This window comes from Siniperca chuatsi, linkage group LG13, assembly GCF_020085105.1.
Source record: "Siniperca chuatsi isolate FFG_IHB_CAS linkage group LG13, ASM2008510v1, whole genome shotgun sequence".
NCBI classification, from domain to species: domain Eukaryota; kingdom Metazoa; phylum Chordata; class Actinopteri; order Centrarchiformes; family Sinipercidae; genus Siniperca; species Siniperca chuatsi.
In genome coordinates this window covers 22,795,929-22,819,784 of record NC_058054.1, presented here as the reverse complement: position 1 = coordinate 22,819,784, position 23,856 = coordinate 22,795,929, and the positions used below count along the sequence as shown (strand labels likewise).

The 23,856-nt window shown below is 42.9% G+C and overlaps 1 protein-coding gene across 1 annotated transcript in view; it reads right to left on the bottom strand.

Annotated features, from left to right (window-relative positions):
- LOC122886503 overlaps nt 1-23,415 on the bottom strand; it is a 132,805-nt gene extending 109,390 nt beyond the window's left edge. The window contains 1 exon segment of the mRNA XM_044218798.1: nt 23,305-23,415. The gene's annotated coding sequence lies outside the window, so the exon portion shown is untranslated.
- Between the last annotated feature and the right edge of the window lie 441 nt (nt 23,416-23,856).

Here is a 23,856-nt window from a genome sequence, read left to right as displayed (position 1 = left end):
AGTAGCCAAGTTGGAAAAACCATTCACGTCAGTCTCCAAGGCGGAGGTATCAGGAATGTCTGACAGGTACGACATGTACCACTAGGTAAAATGAACTACAGAAGTGTCAGAATGGCTGCAAAGCCACCATTGCTGGCAATTACATGGAAATAAGGCCCATCATTTACACTACAGCAGGTATAAACAGTTACGTGCAGTTTGTATTTGGTTTCAGTTGTTAACGAACAGTTTCAAATATGTAACACAGAAAAATAAGCTAATTTTGGTTATGAATGTGTGCAAATGTTAAAAGAAATGAAAAAGCCATTGGGATTTGAACTCTTTAGAATAAATGAAAAGCTCTGTCCGAAGCATCACTTTGTAATACGGGCATACACATGCACACACGGTCAGAAACATAAAAGTACACTAGTTTTAAAGGAAGCAGAGATTGTTGCTTATCTGTTTTTTTATTGGCCCAGAACCCCATTGCCTTTTCTCGACTCTCCCTCGACTTGATTAAAAGCCTCAAGCAATCTTTAGGGTAAAAAGTGACTTTATCCAGTGGACATCCGAATGCAATTAAGCGAAAAATAGTTTTAATCTCAGAGCAGTGCTTGCCTCCCCAAACACGTGAACCAGCTCAGAAGTGAAATCTAAAAACATACTACTAGCGCCAGAGCTTTGCCATACTGTAGCTCACGGGAGGCATACAACCTCATGTGGGCGTTTGACAATTGACATTAAAATACTTTCCACTTCTTATTATCCACTGATGATAAGCTTTAGGGGACTTTTACACACATGAAAGTATATCCAACTACAGCCTTTAGCAAATGCTGTTTAAAGTATAGCTGAGCAAATGAAAGAAAGGAGACCACTTAATTTGTTTCCGCAGCTGCATGCGCACATGTACATCAGTGCATGCATGTGGGTGTATACAGCTTGCCCATGCCTACATTATAGAAGTTAGTTGTTTGAATAATTCAAAAAACCTGAGTGGGCTTTCTGCCTATATGATGCTTCATTTATCCATTCATTTATGTACACAATCTACTGACAACAAAGACCTTAAACATGTCCTTCTGTTCCATTTTAATTTTGTGCTGCCTAGCATAGACTACACTCTTCAGCACAGCAACAAAAGTCCACAAAGATGTCCAAGTTTATTCCATTTATGAGGGAGAGAAAAGAGGAGGTGGGACCCAAGGAGACAGACACACTTCTTAGTGGAGGGGTCAAATCTTAGCAAGCACTGGCCAGATTTTGCATTCATCTCCAAAAAGAAGTTGAGAGGGTGTGTAATAGGAAACTTTCACACATCGTGGATTTGGCAATTATTGTGATGAGAGAAATGCTGGCATGGAGAGGAATAAGCGTGGAGAAAATGGAGTGGGAGAATCAAGGTTGCTCAGCTGGCTTGGCTAATGGAAGAGGATATTAAAGAAGGGCTGCGTGTTAAGGCAGCACTTCTGTCGAGCTTTTTCAAAAGGTGGAGTTGTGGCATTATGAGACCCTCTGGCCATGGGAAGCAGTAAAGGAGCTGACAAACACCCACATATGCACACACACACACACACACACACACAGCAGTAGCAACATCAATCTCGCCTCTCAAACACAGGCTGGTGCACAAACTCACACACGGCCACAAGCAATGAGGACTGTACTGCATGAACACACACACTATATATCTCTAGAGGTAAGACAGAAATCCAAAGACCTGACAAGACAAGTCAAAGGGATCCAACACCTTGAGGCAAAAGAGAAGAGAAGATGAGGAGAGGGAGCAGAGGATGAAGGATGGAGGGAGGAGAAATATTCATGGCTGATAGAGAGAGTGACACCAGACAAGATGAAAAGAGAAGGGGAGGCGGAAATTGGCGAAGGGGGGCGGAGGAAGAGGTAGGAGTGTGTGGTAGGAGAGATGTGAAATAATGCGAGAGGAGAGAAAGCGAACGGAGAGTTGGAGGTATGAGGAATGAACAAGTGTGGGAGGAGTGGGAAAGACACGAACACAAAGTGTAAAAAAAGGAGAGAAAAGAGCGAAAGCGGAGCTGCTTTTGGAGGTACTAAGTGAGTCCGAGGACAGGGCTTGGGAGGAAAAAGAGAGATGTGTTCTGCATGCGCCCCGGATGAGAGCAAAAGAGACAAGGAGATAAACTGTCAAGAGAAGCCAGTGAATCCAGAGCGACAGAGAGGGAGCATGTATGCATTTAGATGTTAGTCTTGCATGTGCGGAAGGCCCGAGAGAGGCTGAAATATCCAGCGCGAGATGTCTAAAAGAGGGGGAGAGAGAGCCAAAGAGGGACAAAGTGAGTGAGAGAGATGGTGGCGGTGATTCGTTGATGCTATCTGGGCACAGGGAGATGTGTGTGACACAATCTCAAATTGGAAATCGCTGTTTCAATCTCGCCTCACTCTGTGGCTACCCGCTCCACTGATAACAAGAGCAGCCTAATTCTATTAAAAATATCCCGTGAGTGCAGTGGCGGCTGAGACGAAGACAGCGAGGAGAGAAAAGAGGGGAGGGGGTTTAAGGTGGAGACAGAGGCCAAATGATGGAGGGAGAAAGAGAGAAGACTGACTGACTGGCGAAACAAACCCTGAAAGACGACTGAGCCATAAAGCGTTTGCACAGGGATAAAGTTTCGCCTGTCTTCTACCATATCTCTTTACCTCATCTGCCCATCTTCTCTCCCAACCTCTTCATCTCAGCAAATCAGCCCCCTCCATCCATCTAACTACCCATCTGTCTATTTATCGCTCTATCCATCTGCCAGCTCTTATCACTCCCCACAGGTGACTGTTCTCATTTAGGACAGCTCTCTCTGCTCCACTCGTTCATATTTTGACTTTTCAAATCCATTTGCACAACTCGTTTTTGTGCGCCAAGATAGCTAACCTGGAGATGGAAAGCCTGTCTGACAGCCGGTTGCTCTTTCATCTCGCTCTTCAAACTCCTTGGCCAACTGGAGTGCAAAGTACTTTTTTCCCAGGTTTGACTAAAGATAGAATTAAGTGTCCAGCTAATCACTGATCAGCCAGTGGATCAATCTGAATTCACAGAGGGCTGCAAGGGAATAGGTCATGGTTTAACTTGTCCTCAGCCAAATTAGAGTATTAAAAGTCTTTGCCTCCATAACAGTTGGCCAGCTGAGACCGGAGATTGTCAGTAAGACAAAGGATTTGATGGAGATGAGAAAAAACTAGACTCTGAGGGCCAGCCAAAGAGCACTCCGGAACAGTATCATCTTGCTTTGGCTGGCTCAAAACATCATCATTTTTGCTATTATTTCTTAGGCTGTGGAGACAAAGTGAAAAAGAAAGCAAGAGAGAGAAAGCGTGTCAAGAGCAGAGTGTGTATATAGGGTCGGTCTATAATAAAAAAGTAAACAGCTATGACTCCAGCAGCCAGGCAATAAAGTGTCAGGCTAATGAATTAATCAGACAGTCATTAGTTTCTATCTGCTGAGGTCTGAGCTGGCCACTTTTTCTCCTTCTCTCTTCCTTTACACACAGAGAATGGAGCACGCAGGGAGTGAATGCTCATTCAGCTGTGAAAGAGACTGTGTGTGTGTGTGTGTGTGTGTGTGTGTGTGTGTGTGTGTGTTCACCCACTGCCTGCATGTCTTTATGCTGAACTATGGATGCTAGCGTGTATGTGTGGGTGCATGCACCCATTACGCTTTGTAGCTTCTGTTGATGATCGCCTGTCATACCAATAAACTCATTCTGAAGCCCTAAATGTGAAAAGAGGGGGAGAGACGGGGTGGTGTAGAGAGCACAAAGGCAAAGTCGAGGAAGAGGGGTGAGGGTGGGGGGGGGGGTGGAAGAGACAGACAGAGAGAGGGAAAGAATTAGGTGGACAGTTGGGAGACAGTCAAAGCTGAGAGATAAGATACTTGGATTAGCGAAGTAAGAGTGAGAGATGAAGAGGTTGAGATATGGAGAAGGGCAGTTGTGTAATCTTGGGCTTTAAAATGAGTTGGCTACTGCTGTGGTCAGAGGGGGGGCTCTAAATTGAGATTATAACGGAGGGATTGTGGGAGAAATAGACAGCGATACAGAGACACTAGTAATGACAAAGATAAAGGGGTCCACAAGCCAAGGATCAAGACGATAGCTGTTTATGAATCTGCACGCTGGCTGATACTTAATCCCCCTTCAAATTTCACTTAATTTAGCTCAAGCGGAACAAACCGTGCACAAGACGCAAACTCACAAGAATGCATAAATAAAAAGTCAGTGTTGTTCTCAGATAAAAGTCCTTTTCTCTGTAGCGGCCTTTGTACAAAATCAGTCTCAGAGTTGTAACCTACAATACTTACCTCGGTAAACAACACACACTACACAGACTGTTTCAATGATGTATGCAAATTGAATAGAAATGAGGAAAATAGGCTACAGATCCCAAAATAGCAAAACAAATAAGACAGAATAATGAATTTAAATTGTTATGGGTCCACCGCCGTAGAGATGAGTATTTAAACAAGAGAGCAGCCACTTAACACCAAGCATTCAAGGTCTGACCAATAATGGTTGTTTTAGCCAGAGCTCTTCAATCAATAGACTAATAACCAAGGATATGGAGTTGGGTAAAGCCATATAAATTAGTTAATTCAGGTAATAATAGCAGGAGAGAGGTTAGCCACCTTTTAAAACTGACTCATATCCAACGTTTAAATATGATCTTTCAGGGTGCTTTCACACCTAACCTGTTGGGTCGGTTCAAATTTGGGCTGGTGTGAAGGCTGTCAGTCACACTCTGCTGGGGGCTAAATAACCAGGCTAAGGTCACTTTCACACCTGTAGTTCAGTTCATTTGGTCTGGACCAAAGAAAAGAAATTATACATTGTTGCCTTTTAGTTCTGGTCCGGTTCATGTTCCCACTGACTTATTACAAAGAGTTGTAAGCATGGATTTATATGGACCAAAGGGTAACTCATTCATTGGATGGTCTTGAAGGGACTGTCGTCCTGCATCAGCAGCGCCACATGGACCCACATGGGGAAATCTAATTCTGGTGACTGACAGCAAGTTATGCTTCACTTTACTGAACCTGCTCTGAGCTCGCCAGGAAATAAGTGATTATGAGCTTTATTGGCCAAGACTGCAGCTGAAACCTCCATCATAAATACCAACAAACAGCCGGGACAAAACAGATGCATTCTGTACCGGAATATAACGAGATGATACTTCAACTGGTCCAACACCTGCTTAAAATATGGGTTTCAGTCCGCCTCCAAGCAGACTCTGGTGTTTGTGGTGTGAAAGCAAAGCAGACCAACCACAGGATTTCATGATAATAAATATGTGATTTGAACATGAATTTGAAGGTTAAACTACTATTTAATCCATCTGCTGACCGTGAACATGTGCGCATCAGCATGTGAGTGTGGAGATTTTCCCTCATCAATTAGAGTTCAAACAGTAATTTTACGGTACAAGACACCTCTTTTTTTCCTCTTTATCTTTAAATGCTGTTCGGCATTATTTTGAACACATAATCAAGTGGTAGTCTCGCCTAATAGTGATCATAATCAGTTATTTCTTTATGCTCTTTGTTTCACCAGAGAACGTTTATATACACATAAGAAGCAGTTTAGTCATACACATTTATGTCAAGGAGTTTTCCATTTGCCAAATTAGATATGCCTGAAAAGGCTCTGCTCTTTGAGGGCCTAATTCCCCTTAATAAACACACATTAAGATTAAATCTTAGTTAAATGAACAATACCAAAAATATAGCACATACTGTGAGGAGGAGGAGGTTGCGGTGGTGGAGGGAGCTGCAGCAGCAGACGGTGCTGGCATGAAAGAATCAGAAGAATAATAGTGAGAAGTGTCAGGTTATAATTGCCATGCTGTACACCTGGATGAATATGATTGGACGCTGCTGATAGATGAGTCAATGATGGTGAAGCATGTATGAAACACCTGATGCCAATCATCAAATACAAGCACGATTTAAGTGCTCTGCCTGAAAATAACGGTGTGCTTCATTAAAGTGCTGTCGTACCATATAACTTTATGTTTGGAGCTATTGGTTTGTTTGTAGAAAGCCACTGTGAACAGACTGCGCTCACAATCTAAACTTAACATCTAAAATCCAAGCTTGAGTAAACGTTGACAGTGACGAAAAGCGCTTCCTCTTTCTGATCGATGGCTAGACCTGGAAAGGAAGGATGATTGGCATTTGTTATGGATTTGATCTATCTGGTCATCTCCACACCTGTCCCTGTGTCTCTGCGCTGCAAAGAAAAGAAACTGATCAATACATCCGATCGATGGCTTCAAAGATTTAGTCTAAGTTCGCCTCCGTTTTCAACAGGCTGTCATTCACCCCTGTCTGCCCAGACACATCTTATTCCAACAGGAGACAGCTATTCACTTTCTGGCTTTCAACTGTCTGTGGAAAGTAAAGCACTCCCTGTCGTCCATTCTGACAAGAGGCGATGGTGTGTTTTTGGAGGGCTGAGTGCAGATATCCGAGCTCTGGATCGAGAGCGAAGAAAAGGCGGGTAGGCGGGGGGCGGACGTGGCACTGTGGAGAGGCCTGCCTGCGAAAACAGCCGCTTGCAGAGGCTGCACCCAGGAAATCATCAAACAGCAGTTGGTTAAGGGTCTCTCTTGTTCCACAGCAGTAAAGGGACCCTGATGATGTGACACTAGGCTGAGCCGATGAATGTGACTTTTGGCTCTGGTTATAGATAGTCCCATTTTGTTCGACACGGGCCGCCTTTCTTCCACTGGCAGCGAGCTGAATGGAGTCTTGGCATTTGAAAGGAAGCCGAGAGATTTGCTGGCGGATTAATCCTTTCATTAGGGAAAGTGAGAAGTTAATTGCGGCAACAGCTGCATCTCTCATGTTTACACGACTGACGGTTTAAACGCCATCCCTTTAAACGGAAAAAAGCAATTATCAATAAATGCAGGGCAATCTTGCCATGATGAATTGAGCTCAAATTAGGCTTTCTTCTTCTCCGCACCGCATATTCAGGGTGCAAACAGCCGTGTTGGCTGGCAGCACGTGGTCTTTTCCAGAGTTGAATTGTCATACAACAAAGATAAAACACTTGACTTTCTGCTATGAAGAGTTCCCAGGGAGAGTGATCAAAGGTGAGCCGGAGTCGTGATTTCTAGCTGATGAGGAGAGAGCGCAGGGAGGCTGGGAAGGAGGGTGAAAAGGGCTCTAACTCACTTGTGCAAGCTGAGGGGGAAGAGGAGTCGGCTGTGTTGATACGCTGCGGAACAACAACTTCAATAGAAGAAGAGCTTGCCAGAAATCTAGAAGTCAAATTATGCTGGCAATTGAGAAACTGAGACAGCATGGTTGTCTGCATCCTAATGTTTTACTTAAAAAAATGAGGATCAAGAGTAAGAAGACCCAAAAATAGAGGGGAAAAAGCTGTGGAGGAAGTGGGACAGGCATGGAGGTTGAGAGATGAAAGAGAGGACAAAAAGTAACCGGATGACTGAAAACAAGGGCAGTGGGGAGTCCGACAGCGAGAAGGGATGGGTGGAGGAAAAGTAACGCAGGGAGCACAGCGGTAGAGAGAGGAGAAAGAGGAACTGAGGCGCTGAGGAAGGCTGGGTAACATTCACCGTTAGAGCCGATCAATTTCCCGTCCCTTCAATAATAGATGTGACGAGCGTGGTGGGCTGTTATCTGTCAGACTTGAACGACCGAAATACAATCCCCACTGGGAGCCCACACACACACACCTACACACAACACATACACCAATGCAAGTTCACACACAATCAAAAAATTACCCAATTTAAACACAAATACTCAAAGCATAACTTACGAGCTAACCTTGTAGCACATGGTGGCAAAAGAGAGAGAGAAACAAAATTTTACACAAAATGAAAATCGCCTGTGGTCGCCGAGGCCTTTAGAAGTCATCTCCATGGTCACACACTGATGCACTGATGCTCTCATTCATCAACTGAACCTCCTGTCCATTTCACAAGCAAAGACATAATGCAGCTCCCACCGCCGCTTCGTTTCTCGCGCCCTTATGTTGTGTCCTTTTAATCTCTCACCCTCCATCTTTCATGGGACCCAATGTCATGTCACACACGCATGCACATGTCCAAGGCCACACTGCACCGACGCTGGCGCTTTTAATCTATGGTATGTCTATGGTAATCTATGAGTGTGGTAGTATCAACACACACACACACACTAGCATCAGGTTACCTAACACCTAGCGGGAGCGTCAAGCAGACGGTGGAAGGCAGGCATGTGGAACAGGAACAGGCTCTCACTCAGCCCATATCTGTCAGGACCCCCTCATGTCACTTTACCCAGATGTGTCACACGAGAACACACACACACACACTCCCTACACATTTACTTTATCTCCAGCTGTTCCCCCTGCAAGTAAGTATGTCAGTGGTGGGGGATGCACGTCAGACTTGTGATTGTGTGTATGTGTGTGCACCCACAGATCGGAGGAGTATCTGATCATGTGCATACTTTTGTCTTTGCTGACATTTGCCATATTGTGTGTGTCACAGCATATCTGCGTGGATGCATGCAAAGAGAGGGTGACAAAAGTAGAACAGTGGAATATGTTAGTGGATATGGTGTTGGGACAACACAGGAATGAATCAACAATGTCAGCCTGACACACTCAAAACACATCAAACACAGTCAAGAAGTGGAAAAGCAGAGCTTACATACATGTAGTATATTGAATCCAATATAAGGGGTGCACCAGGCCAGTCATTTTTGGAAGAGAAAATTATTATTAGGTGTTCAGAGGCATTTCAACTGCCCGATTGAGAACAAAAAAATTAATTTGGAAAGTGTTTGAACATAAATGGCAATAAAAGTTATGAGCCAATTTGTGGGAGTCAGCTGAACGTCAGCAGTGTAGTCATCATCACAGCCTGTGGTCGTGGATGACAAACACTTGCACAGAAGGCAGAGTGGATGCTGCCGCAATGAAAACCATCTCAAGCACAACCGCTGGCAACAGGTGAGCAAACTACCTCAGTCATCAAGCACACGATAACATGTAATTACTATGTTTGGATACACCTATGATTTATTTACTCGTAGATAAAGGAGAGATGTCAAGCGGCTATAGGAACAATCTGTTCCTGTGTGTTATACTGGAATTTATGCTTGATGCAGGCTTTTAGATGATGTGTCATTCATGGTTTTAAACAGAGTGGAGCCACAGGAGCTGAGTTCTACTGAAAAACACCTGCACTACCATGCAGGGCTTTTTCAATAAAAAAAATAGAGGTATACTGTTTATTTCTCTATAATTGTTGCAATCCAAGTCCAATATTTTAAAGAGGAAATCCATATAAAAAAATGTTTTTGCGCTGTACACAAACATAGATTCGTGTTGGCGTATTTTGTTACTATGTGTGATTTTTCCAACAATACACATATTGTGTGCAAAGGCTAGAAGAAGGTATTTTTTGTTCGTTGACCCCCCAACTGTGGTAACAGTTGCCATGCCAAATATGAAATATTAACCAACTCTATTCCACAGAAAATATAATGACTGAATATTTTTGGTAGTGAAAATGGAAAATGGCCATAATTAACTACTTACTCTACCATCAGCTAAGCCACCGAGAACTAACACTAGAGATCTTTGTACCATTCCCTGACATCTCCTGTCCCCCCTTGGACCTCCACCACAAGGTCAGCTGTAGCCTCGGGTCCAGGAGGTTCAAACTGGTAATACTCAGGTCCTCCGTTATCGTCTCATTATTGTCCCGTATTGATGTACAAATCAAGGTTGTACATACCCATTAAATATTCCTAAATGCAATTTGCATTTTATGACCTTTGCAACAAGATTAAATATATTATTGGCATCCAGTGTGTGGTGATACATAGTCAACCCCTCTCCTGACAGAAATAGATCTGTCAGTGTATATTAAGTATTAATTCAGCTGATGGTGGCATTGAGTGATAACAGCACAGCAACATTAGCCTCAACAGCCCTGCACACCCACACAGGTGTTTTCACTTATTGTGGCTGATTAGATTAGGCGGAGCTATGCTGGGAGATGGGTGAGGTCACTAAACTCCATATACTTCCTAAAAGTCTTAAAGGTGTAAGATTTAACAGGTGACACAAAACTAACTGGAGAAGCAGAAGCAGGAGAGACAATACAATCGGAAGCAGTGGAATCTGTTTTGTATTTAGTGTAGACAAATATAAATTGCAGCTCATTATTTTATTGTTGCAAAATGTATTGAATGTATAATTTTCAGTTGACAGCTGTGATATCTAGCAGCTGTTAACGTTTTTAAAATTGATTAAAGAAATGAGTTGTTTTTTTGCCATTTTTATATTGCTATTTATTAATAGTAATCATAATAATAAAACTGTATTTATACAGCACTTATCAAAACAAAGTACAAAGTGCTTCACAAAAAGAGAAATAAAATACATAAAAGCAATAAAATAAACAGACAGCTCAGGTAAAATCAGGATATGTTTTCCGATAAAAATGTGTTTTGAGAAGAGACTTAAAAGAAGACACTGACTCAGACAACCTAATTTCTTCGGGCAAGTTGTTCCAGAGCCTCGGGGCCCTGATGGCAAAAGCTCTGTCCCCCTTAGTTTTCATCCTGGACTCAGGAACAGTCAGAAAACCCCTGCTCGAAGATCTCAAACTACATGAAGGTTCATAAGGGATTACAAGGTCTAAAATATAGTCTGGAGCCAGGCCATGGAGAGCCTTAAAAGTAATCAATAACATCTTAAAATCAGTCCTAAAACAAACAGGGAGCCAATGTAAAGAGGTTAAAACAGGTGTGATGTGATCGTACCTCTTGGTCCTGGTTAACAGCCTAGGAGCTGAGTTCTGTACAGTCTGCAGTCGTTTCAAAGTTTTTTGATTATGACAAGTGAACAGGCTGTTACAATAATCAAGGCGTGAGGAGATAAAAGCATGCACAACAGTTTCTGCATCACTAAGATTTAAAATAGATCAGATTTTTGCAGTGTTTCTGAGGTGATAGAAACATGATTGGACAAGCTTAGTGATATGTTGCTCAAAACATAAATTGCTATCAAACAGGACACCAAGATTTCTTGCAACAGGCTTGATATGTTGTGGCAGGTTACCAGTAGATGGCAGTATTTGTTTAGTGATATGTTGGGGCCCAATAACAAGGATTTCAGTTTTATTTGAGTTGAGCTGTAGAAAATGTATCAACATCCAATTTTTTAAGTCAGACAGGCAGTCCTGCAGAGAACTCAGCGTACTAAGGTCAGTGGGCTTGACAGGGAGGTACAACTTTGTGTTATCCGCATAACAATGAAAAGAAATCCCATGTCTGAGAATGACATCACCCAAGGGAAGCATGTATAAGGAGAACAGTATTGGACCCAGAATTGAACCTTGAGGCACACCATACTTAATATGGGAGAAGGATGACATGAAGTTATTAATGCTGACACAGAATTTCCTATTGGACAGATAAGATGAGAACCAGTCTAGTGCAGTGCCAGATATGGCCACCCAGTGCCTCAGTCTATCTAAAAGAATGCCATGATCAATTGTGTCAAAGGCAGCACTTATGTCCAGCAGCACAAGAATTGAGCACATGCCTGCGTCTGCATTCATTAAAAGGTCATTAGTGACTTTGAGAAGGACTGTCTCAGTGCTGTGGTGCTGACGAATGCCAGATTGGAACTTTTCAAAGGTATTATTGTTTTCCATAAAAGTTTTTCGAGAATCTTCGAAATAAAAGGCAGTTTGGAGATTGGACGATAGTTGTCCAGGTGGGATAAAGCCCAGGTTTTTTTAGGACTGGCTGGACACAAGCAGTTTTAAAGTAATCTGGGACACAGCCAGTAGACAGCGAGCTGTTAAAAATAATTAGTAAAAGGGGCACAATACAATCCATAACTTTCAATAAAAACCTAGTTGGGATTTTGTCCAGAGGGCTGGAGGATACTCTCATAAGAGACATGTCTGCGAGTTCAGGCAGAGTAACAGCAGAAAAATTGCTCAAAGAATCCCTGAGCGGGTGATCCACATCTAAAAAGGCAGGGTTGGGGGTGATATCAGATCTTATTAACTCCACCTTTCCAAAAGAAACTTTTCACAATCAGCATCACAATCAGCATTCCATCTGCTCTTCTGCATTTCCTAATTTATTATGAAAGTAGCTAGGCAGCTTGCTATATAGGAAGATGACGTCCCTTTCTTACCAAACTTATTAGTCGGCTGTTTCTCCAGTCGACAGAAAACAGATGTCCATGGGCACAACACCAGACCTACTTTGAATCGCTGAACAAATCTGAGATGCAGGCGGCGATTCAGGAATCTGCAACCAGGCTATGTGAAATGACTGCATTCATTCTGTCCAGAGGAACCAGGTCTAATCAGTCAATTAAGTGAAGTGCTTCCATTCATTTATAGGCTGTTTAGTTTTTGTGTTCACTACAATGTCATGTTGCAATGTGTTATGCCCAGCATTTGAAAATCATTTAATCGTAAACATTACACCAAAATTGTATTTTTTGGGACTCATTGAAAGCATCATAGTTCAAACGCTGCCTCTGTTATTAGTGGATTAATGTGTTTGTATGTCTATCTGTGCTTGTCTGTCTGTTCTCACCCTGCGAAAGACTGGCAGCCTGCCCGGGATGTTTCCTGCCTTCTGCCCAGTGCATGCTGGGATAGGCTCTGGCGATCTTATGATCCTGAATCTGAATAAGTTGGCATGTTTAATGAATGGTTGTAGTTTTACTAGATTGGCAAATTACCTACTGTTATATAAAAATGGGATCAGTTATGAATCCCTAAACAATGTGATAGTCTGTGATACAATTTGGAATACATAAAACATTGTAATTAAATTCTTTCCACTCAACATAATTAGGAAAATACAAAAAAAAATAAATCATAAAAAATCTATTATACATCAATTACTAGAAGCTCCTTTAAATTTTCAACTCCTCTTTCATGTACCATTTCCATTTTTCAGACCAACATTACTCAGGCTTTTATTAATAGTGTTGCAGTATATATAAAAATAGCTGGAATCAGTGTACAGATACAGTATGCTGGGGGAAAAGTATTATGATAATAAAAGTATCAAGGCATTTCTAGGCCAGGAACAAGAGAGGAAAACTGCTTCCCAAGAATCAGGCATGAATCCCCAGTGAGCAGCTCACTTGGTGTGTAGCAGCCCCACATGTACAAAAAGGAAAAAATAAAAATACAGTCCACTTGAAGAGAGACAAGTGACAAGACTGTGAAGAACAAACAACCTTTCTGCCTAACACTGTGTACAACGCAACAAGGAACAGATTCTCCAACCAAAGCATGCTCTGTCAAGCTCAAAACATGATTCCAGCATTGTGTAGTGCTGTGAAGTTCCTGCCATGTAGGCCAAGCCAAAACAAATGTGATGTCAATGCAATAATAAACGAGCTTTGTGTTTGAGTGCGACCATGATAATTAGTCTCAAGACGGTATGTTAGTAGAGAGAAGGCTCATAAAATATAGAGGCCATTTGGCGTGCACTCAAGAACAAATCTGTATTCTAAGAGCGTGGGCTGTTACACTAATGTTCTACATAGTTTAAATCTGGCAGAGGCACAGTCAGAAAACTTTGTTTGGAGGAAAGATGCTGACGGTTCCAGGCAGCAGGCTAGAAAGATTACTGAGTCAGCGCACGTACAGTGCGTAGATGCACACCCTCTTTTAGACACGCATAACACACATGCCGACATGCCACACACTCCACTCACTAAAGAAAAGTCCTTTTTGTTGACTCGATTGCCCATGTGCCCGAGAGACCACGTGCATCACCATTCAAGGTTCCTGACAAAATTGGGGTCGCCGCTGAACAGCGCAGCAACTCAAGGTCGGGGAGATGATAATGATGTTTATGAAGTCTAAATCCACAAAATAAGATTCCCTCTGTATCTCCCCAAGTGCCTACCTGCCGAGCAAGCCTCCATTGTGACCAAGTGTGAAAGGTCTGGTTCGCAATTTCAGCTTGAAGCCGCGTCACATTGTGCGGCGGAGCTGGGGAAGGAGGCTGAGGAAAGCACACATAAACCTAAGAATCAGAGGGCTCATAGTGTATGTGCCATTGCAGGCAGTCAGCTACAAGAGACACATTCCTACAGTTTCATGCAGTGAATTATAAGATTATTGTCCCAGCCCTCCAACATCAGCGGGGGATGCGTTGACATTTTGACAACACTAATCACCTCATTCTGAACCTGTTCTGTTTGCTCAGGGAAGCGAAGAAATCTCCACTGGCTGAGACCCGGGAAAAATACAGCAAAAATAAAAGCCGTAGCAAAGATCTTTGCTGCCCGTTGGGTGGTCCAAAAGCTCCTGGTGGGCTCTTTGGTTCAAGATGCTAGCTGCTTGCTCAGATTGTTACATGGTGTGTTTTCACAGCTTCTGTTCAAACAACCCCCTCCCCTGCCATGACACCCCATTCAGAGAAACAGCAAATACATCTTGGCCATCTCTGGAGAAACTGGCAAATAAAGAAAAAAAGAGACTTTGTATTTCTTTGAACGTTTAAGGCTGTTTTTCCCTCTCGTCTTTTCATTTCTGTTGCATTAATTATGCATATAAAATGAGACTTTTTTGATTAAAGCATCAGATACACAGCAGTGCAGTTTAAGCATGGATTTTCAGAAGGGAAACTTGCCAGGCCTAACTGAAGCATGCTTTAATAGCAATCAAACACAAAAAAAATCAGTGACAATGAGACTCGATTGGTGTTGTTGTAAGCACACACAGCTGGGCTGCCATACTCATACACTGTGGCTGAAATGTACATTTAGTAGATCAATGTAGATTATGTAGATAGAGGAATAAAGATGAACACACATAACCAGAATTATACATAATCCTTCGGAAAAGCAGCCAGGTGCATCAGAGTATGACTGGGACTGACCACCATTACCACAAAAGTGCTCTCACACACTCTTACATACACACAGGCAGAGCCTCAGACCAAAGTGCTGCTACACACCCAATTACAATTAAATTCTGTGCTTGGTGCTACTCTGGGGCCAGGGTATCGATGATTCATTTTGCGTTTTATCAAAGAAACAGGAGTGCCATTAAAAAGAGATCAGTCAGCCACCAGGCTTGAGGAGTCTGCTTCTAATTGGCCATTCATCAAAAAGCCTTTTCAAGTAGATCGCAGCGCTGAAATACCACGCATGACAACTGAACCGTACTACATTAATTACACTACTGATGAACCTCATGCTCTGTAGTTCGCCCCCTTGTGATTCTAGAGAGGCTGGAGAACGCACAGATGCACACACACCTGGACACACCAGAATACACTCAAAGAGAGTCGTAACACTGTTAGAAAAGGCAGCTTGCTCTAATACATAACAGGATACAGTGCATCACACCAAACTAAAAAATCATGGTATTTATCAATGTATTGTAATTTGACACAGAGATAAGCATGAACAAACATTCCCTTTGCTTCTGTATTTTTAGTTTCAAAAAACCCTCCCCGAGGTGCTGCCATTTCATCTGCTCAATATCATCAGTCAACCTTTAAAAAGATGCTTTCAACCATTTCATTTCACAGCATGTCCGGCGTGTTTTCACTGAGCACTGGTTTAAAAAGGCATTGTAGTCACTGTCTCTCAGTTGTCTTTGTTCAACTTAGCAGCCATCAGGGCGCACACACAGATGAAGCATTCTGAGCTCCATCTCTCTCCTCTCACCACGTGCAGGGAATTCTCCCTTTTATCCATTTCCTGATGCACTCTAACTAGACAGTTTTCGGTCATGTCCCAGAATTATGCATGCTAGCTCTCTAGCTTGCCTCACACACACACACAGACACGAACAGCTGCACATCCGCTGACAATTCATCCATCTCTGAATCTCTCATTTTCTGGTTTGAGCATTTTGGTGCTTTTTTCCCCTTCTGAGCTGTTGGATCAGCTGGCGCCGGGTTCATCACTAAGCAGTTGCCCAGAGGACAAGAATCAGAGAGGCAACCGCTGTTAGTGTGGTTACTGAGCAACTACGGGGTTAAAACGGCATTAAAAGAGCCACATGTAAGCTTGTTTGCATGTGCGCACAAACACATTTATCTGCTGTGTTTCCTTTAGGCACAGGACTGATGAGGAAGGATTCTTCAAAGTAACGGAGTGAAACCCAGATGGTGTTTGATGTGTGGATAATGATTTAGGTAAGGCTAAGCAACACTTTCTCCACATCCAAGTTCAATAGAAGCCTGAAACTGTTGTGTAGACTTGAGCATGAAAACCAGAAATTGAGAACTTTACAAGGCATGGGAAATGCAGCTCTGAAATCTTGGATGTGCCGATTGTTCCTAAACCAGCTTGTCTACTTTTCATACATCAAGAAGCAAGAACCATATAAGAGGGGCGCCTTATGGGAATCGAACTTGTGCCCTTGCAGACTCTTGTGCATGTCAGTCCCTGCACAGGAGCTCTGGGCTAGGCACTGCAGCTATCAGTTCATCATTGTCATACAATAATTCAGTATGTAATGTGACTCTCAGTCCCTAAGAAGCAGAGGAACAGACACACTGTCTACACGGAGCATGCTAAGCCCAGGCAGTGTCCTGTAGGACCGGCTATTTAACACAGGAATAAGCCAATTATCTTCATGGAGTAGGCAAATTTACAATAGGATTTACTCAATTCCTACAGGACTCCTATGTCAGGGGTGGCAGCTTATACTGTAGGTTTCTTTCTGTCATAGCCACACACACACACATACACACACACATCTGCAGCTGATGTGATACATGTAGCCATGCAGATGCACATTACCACTAGCCCAAGCAAACACCTACACAGTCACTCCTACCTCAGGCACACGCAGCGTTTTCTCAGAATTACTGGCAGCCTTGATAAAGACGAGCCAAAACACAGAAGTAATAAATAACACACACAAAATGAGCTACCTTCTGTGCAAGCACATTTTTCTATTCAAAAGCAATTGTTCAGAAGAATAGTTAATTTCCTGAGTATGATAAATTTAATTCCAAAATGCTGGTTACAGTCATTGGCACCTTTTGTCACAAAGCTTATTAAAGTCCTCCTAAATTGTGTTAAACCATGGTGAAATTATTTAAGTAGCTACAGTTAGTGCTTTCAATTTCATGTGTTCTTATGAATTGTGAAATAAGGACAAGTAAATGAAAAGCCAGTGAAAGCTGTAAAATTGAAAACTACTATTCTATCACATGTTTGAAAGATTTGCTCCAAAACAAATCACTTCAGTGTGAGGTCTGAATAGAGAAAATTACATTTTATATTGAATATTATGATTTCAGATTCCATGTGCTAAAGTACTAATTGTAGCCCCCATTTCAGTGCATTTGTGGCCCCTTATAGATTCCATCTTCATTATCCTTGTCCATGTAAGTAATGCAAGCTGGGCTGTGATATGCCTCTTCTTTGATCTGTTCTTCACTTGTACACCTTAGTCCTCCCACCACCATGACTCATGATTTAAAGGAATGAGCAAGCTTATTTCCTGGGCAGCTCTCCATACAAAAATTTACCAAAATTCAACATTTAAAAAAAATCTGAGCTTGACATGAGTTATAAGGATTTTACCTGCTGTCCTAATGTAGAGGAGAGAAAGTCAATAAGTCAACCACTGTGCATTTGAGTGCTGTCTGATAGAGGTTTAAGGCTAAATTAGTGCATCTCAAGCTGTTTTGAAAGACAAACATTGTCTTGAAATGACAGTGTCGGGCAAGTTACTTGGAAAATGTAATCAATTATTCATTACATATTGCACATTGAAAAAGTAATTACATTACTTTACATTACTCAAAAGCAAAATAAATTTGTTACATTACTCGTTACATTACTTTTTCTGTCAAAGGTGCCTTTAAACAGCTCAAAAGCTGCCACATTCACACATCAAATCTTCTGTATTCACATGAAGAAATATAAAACAAGATATTGTGGTTTGACAAGCAGCCAATTTATGGTTATGAGATATTTACTGACCATCAACAGCTAACATTAGCTTAGCCCCAGTGACTGACCACACGCAGCACTTGGGCTAAGCTAACATAAACTGAAGGCTAACCAGCTAAATGTAGGCAAAGCTACTGGTGGCTAAAAAGACATGTCGGTAAAGCTGCATTTCCACTGGACTTTCCCCCGGAGACTAGGAACCTTTGAAGGAATTCAGTGCATTTCCACCGCATGTACCAGGGTCTAATTTCCGGGGACATTATTTTACCCCCCAAAAGGTCGCTGCTCGGGGGGTAGTACTTCCAAAAGTACAGGAACTTTCGGGGCGAGGCTTGCTGCACTGAACATTTCAAATTGGTCGACCTCCAACTGGGGGAGCAGCAAGTGGTTTGACCGTCTGGATCTATGCGTTGCTGGGTCACAGGCCAGCCTTCTCTGGCACAGCGGCTCAGCTACTGCGCTGTTGGACAAGACACGGAAACGGATGACTAGCCCGTTGAAGGTAAATCACATACGGCACACATAATGCTTGACGCTAACTGTTGCACCAATGTCATGCTATTGGTACCCTAGCCAAAAACTAACATTAGCTACATGCTAACGCCAACTGCTAATGGTGTAGAATCGTGGTGTTTGTTAAGGCAAGGGCTGGCTAAAACGATCATCCAAAATGATATCTTGTTAATGTTGTCGCAGTGAGACTAGTGTGTTTATATTCCTGCGGATAAGTAAACAGTTGTGGAACCAAATGTGTGTATAGTGGCTGTTCTTGTATCTGAAAACAAGTATATACTACTAGGCCTATATATGTAAAAAGACACGTAATTCTTACGCTTGTGATACCATATTCTAATATTTACAACGCTCTACCATTATACACTGGTAAGCTCAGTATTTAAAACAGGTCAGAGTGCATAGATTTAAATAAGCAAAGATCCTTATGCTGAACTGCAGGTGATTTAATAAGTTAAAACAATACAGTTATGCAGCTGTGTGATGGGTGTTATCTAATGGGTGTAATTTGCCTAATCTTCACTGGTCGCACACAACAATGGGCTGAAGGAACTTTTTAGTTCCTTGAAAAGTAGTTCCTGGGAATAAAAGTTCTGGGTACTTTGGGTGGAAACGCACCTTAAGAGTCTTTTGCTCAGTATCATTACCCAGCACTCAGTTCCTGGCTCACATTCAACCTTTCATCGGAAATAACTAAAGAAAAGACTCATTTTAGCTCACTACTCCAATACTTTAGCCAGTGGCAGCAAGTCTAGTCATATACACTTTCTTGTTCTTTCAATGTCTGAATCTCTTGCCCTTTCCCTCTCTTATTCCTACACAGTAGGGTATGAATGTAAATACACAGAAAACACACACACACCAACACACACATTCAGCCCGGAGCAGCCTACCGTCTTTCTGTATAATAATGCCTCCAGTGAAGCGAGCTGCTGTGCTTTTTTTCACTGTAGTCCTCCTTCATCCCACCCATCCAAACAGCCATCCACCACCGAGCTGGGAATTGCCACCACCAATCTGAAATCCTGCTCTGAAATTCAGTCCACTTCGGCAGTAATACAGACCCCCCGCTGACAGCAGAAAGAGAGTGCACCTCCATACTTTCAATTCTTGTCGAAGGGAGAAAATTGAGGAAAATCAGAATAACGCGTCTGCCCGTGTGCATGTACAATTCCTAGACTGTTTGAAGACAATGATTATGTATGACTTTTCTAAGCCGCAAACAAGCATGTGTCTCTTCTTGAATTCGTGCGTGCATATAGGCCTATGCATCTCCACCTGCCTGCATTACCACGTGCACGCGAGTAAACAGCAATGTTGGTCTGAGAACAATCAGACCGTGACAGACTCTGCAGCACCATCCCACAGGCCTCCACAGAGGAAAAACACTGCACCGCTAGACATAGCCATTTTCTCTAAATGACCGCCCTCCTCCCCTCCCTTCCTGCTATCACCACCAGGGAGAGAATGGCTCCATGTCTCGGCATAGCACTGTACAGGCTGGGGTCGGCATGTCCTGCTCTAACCTCAGTCTGGGGACGCTGGGGACATGTAGCTGCATCGGGGGACGAAGGGGAAAAGCGTGAAGGATGTTCAAGCTAAATTCCCCACTTTTCCTGGGAGATGTTTCCTGGCATGTTGTGAAACCTTTGGCGAATTCCCCGTCTTAAAAAGTCAGCATCAGCAATCATGTGTCTTCACCTCCTCTGATGCATGATCGCCATCAAAGGGCACCAAGGGAAGGTGTATCGCACACCATCCTTCACATCTATCTGGAGTTTAAAGCGGCATCAAGTATGGATGAAAAATTCAGTCACAGTCACTTGCCTTGAGTAAGTAATTGGAGACGATATAGCCGAGATTCAGTTCTGCGCAAAGTCACTGCAGAGTCACAGGCCTTTCCCCTTCAGAAGTCTGACACGAGAGGAAAAGTACTTTGTGGAAGGGTTTAAACAGCTCATTCCATTTTCCCCATGCCTGGAACGCAAAAAGAGTAGAGTACAAGCAGGATCTGAGGCGACATTAGATCCTGGAAGCTCCTTGTTTCCTTTCCCGTTTGAAACAATCGTAAGGGAATTCTGCCATTGCATTATCTCTGTGCACAAAGGCCCTAGGGAATGTTCATGTCTTGAACACTAAGTATTTATTTCCTTGTTCTCCATGAGGATCCCTGGGAGGCCATGTTGTCTGATTCATTTCACTGAATTGTCAGCTAATGAATGGTACCATCCGTCGACTGCCACACACTCTGTCAGAAGAGAAAAGCCCCCATGGGTGCACATCTTGGGGGTTCACCAATTCTCATTAGGAGGGAATCAAGAGGAAATAGAGGCTCACTGATCATTTACCATATTCTCTGTGTATGCTTCCCATAGGGGTGGGGGCATTTGCATGTGAAGCCATTATTCCTCGCCATAGAAGGGTGATCAGCATGTTTAGAAGTGTCTCTAACATCTTCGGGGGCATGTCATTGATGGAGTTTGATGGAGTCTTTATCAAAGAAAAACCGCCAGTGGAGTCTCTGGAACATAATTAGTAAGTAATCTGTCTTGTTGGCAAAACTTTACAAGGCAGGAGAGGCAACAAGGTTATATAAGATTCGTGGGGGGAAATGGTAAAGAAAATCTTCATTCAAGACCTGAATTCAAATTCCTTTCCCCGGTGCATCCTCAACTCTCTAGTTTCGTTCTTGAACACATACACCTTTTCTGTATATGTCCTTGGTGTTGTTCCATCGACGCTTCTCTCTCAATATCCCTCCATTCATCCCGAATCCTTTCCTCTACTGTCGGCCATCATACACAGTAATGTCTGCTAATGGGATCTGCTGTGTCCCTCGCTTGTCACAGCTACAGCACCTCTCTTTCCAGCTTCTATTCTTCAGGCGGTTTTATCGCCAGCATAAGTCACCAACTCAGTGTGATCTGTCTCGTTCCATCACCCCCACCTCTCCCCTTCCTCTTTATCTTCCTCCTACTCTCCACTCATTTTCCAGTCCTTCTTCTAATCTCTCCTCATGTTCTGCCCCACCCCTACCTCTGTCCACCTTTCATCTACTCCCTCCTTCACATCTCCCTTTAGCTCTTCAGCCCCCATCTGGGTAAACACGAGAGCTATCTGGTGTAAACAATTACTAACTGAATGCTGACGCACAGACTGTCGTGCTGTCTCTCTCTTAACCACATTAAAAGAATCTTCTAATGCCGCGGCTGGTCCAGAAAAAAAAATGCAGAAAAGTGCTCATGTAATCAAACATACACAGACATAAATATATGCACAAATACACATACACACTTAACAGGCACACATACACATAAACAAATATAGAGTCATGGTGTACACATTGAACTGATTGTACCCATATACCCTGGTGCCACAGTGATGTATGATACATGAGCTTTCCACATACATAAACATGTCTCACACTGATCAGAGCCATTACAGTCTACAGTCGCTTATGGCCCATCATGTGTGTATGTGTGTGCTCTGTGTGTGTGTGGGGGGGGGGCATTCATGTATCACATTAGTTTTTATGTAAATGCTCAACAAGGGGCTGTAAGAGCACAGATTTTCCACTTGAGAATTGTCCCAGCTGCAAAGATGACTCTATCATAAGCTGGCTGTGCTCACTACAACATCGAGAAATTATATATAGATATGGCAGACCCACTTTTATTGCTGTTACAAAAATATAGTACACAGCAGGCTACAGTAATCGATATAACCTGAGAAGGCAGGTCATAAATCTAAGCAAATGTATTTCCCAGAGGGGCAATGGATGCTTAAGGCTTCCCACAAACACAAACATTTTGCATTTTGCACAAGCGCATCATCGACACCCCTGGATGTAAAGCCAAATACTTATTATCACCGACTTATAGGGTCGCGTAATAAATGGACACAATTAAGACGGGTTTTTGATGCGACTCGGAGCCGATCAGCCTCATTAGAGATGCGCTGAACCGCGGAGAAATTGCGCATATGGACGGCTTGCAGGTAAAATATTTGCCCCGGGGTGTCGGTTCTCGGTATGTGACAGTCTGTCAGTCGCTGCCTCCAGCCGTCCTTCGGAAACGGCTGCGTGCAGACAGGCAGGAGTGCGCACACGCACGCCGTCTGTTAGGTATCGGCTCGCACGCGTAAAAATATTGCGCGGTCCAATTTGCACTAAAAGTGACAGCCCCTTCTCCACACCTTGTGGTCGGAAGAAAACATGGACTACAAGTCTTGAAGAATCGATAAATGGGTCAATAAAATAATCAATCAATTTATAACAGTTATTATGGCGCTGAAATTCCCCCACATTAAAGCACAAGCTATGAGAGTGCGCCAGCGGACAGGTCCTCAATCTCTTTGACCAAGGGCTCCCAAACAGGACTATATGATCAATGTCGTTCATTATGAAACTGGCTCCGCTGTAATATTTCTTATAACTAAAATTTACATGGAATTTTACACGAAGCTTAAGGGATATACTTACTTATAACGACAACAATCCAGCAAAACCCTTCGGGATCTTGCAAATACGCACGGGTTCGGTCCGCCGTGAGAATAAACCCCATGCAAACATTTCACTCAAACAATCAAAGGAAACCACGAATTAATAATGAAGTATTTGAAGTGCCACGTACCGTAATTTCAATTTAAAATGTGATCTCTGCTGAATGTCAAGCAGCAGTGCCAAAGAGCAGACATGCAGGGAGAAACGCAATTCCCAAATACCAAGCAAGGGGAAACTAGGTCTGATCTTCAGTCAGCCTGACCGCCATAAAAAAAAAAAAAAACATACACGCTCACAATGACAGGATTATCTGGTTTCAGTCAAATGGATTCTGAATCTACCTCTGAATGTCGGATCACGGTGTGATTGTCTCAAGTTTCTTCGTCCGTCGCCCGCTCTGCCCGTCAGCCAGTCACAAAACTGAGTCCAAGAAGGACAAACGCTGTTATCGCACCCCCTCTCTCTCTCTCTCTCTCTCTCTCCCCCCCCCTCCCTCTCTCTCTCTTCAACAATAACGTGACTCTTGAAAATCTCCCAGCACGTTTTTACTACCTCTAATTTCTCGGTTTTGTCTCGCTTTCCTCTCTTCATCTCTTTATCACCGCTCTCTCTCGGAAGTGATTATTATTGGTACTATGTCCATTATCACTCATAATGACCACCACCTCCTCAACCACCACCATCACCATCATCATCATCATCATCATCATCATCATTATCATCATCACGGCATCCAAAAATAAATGCAGAACTCTAATTTGCATAATACCCATGTGGTAACGTATCCTGTGTAGGCTACTGTGTCATTTCCCAATAATATTCCAATAGGAACTTCCATTGCGTCTTTATCATAGAAAAAAGTTTAGTACCACTTTCTAATAAGGCATCCTTTA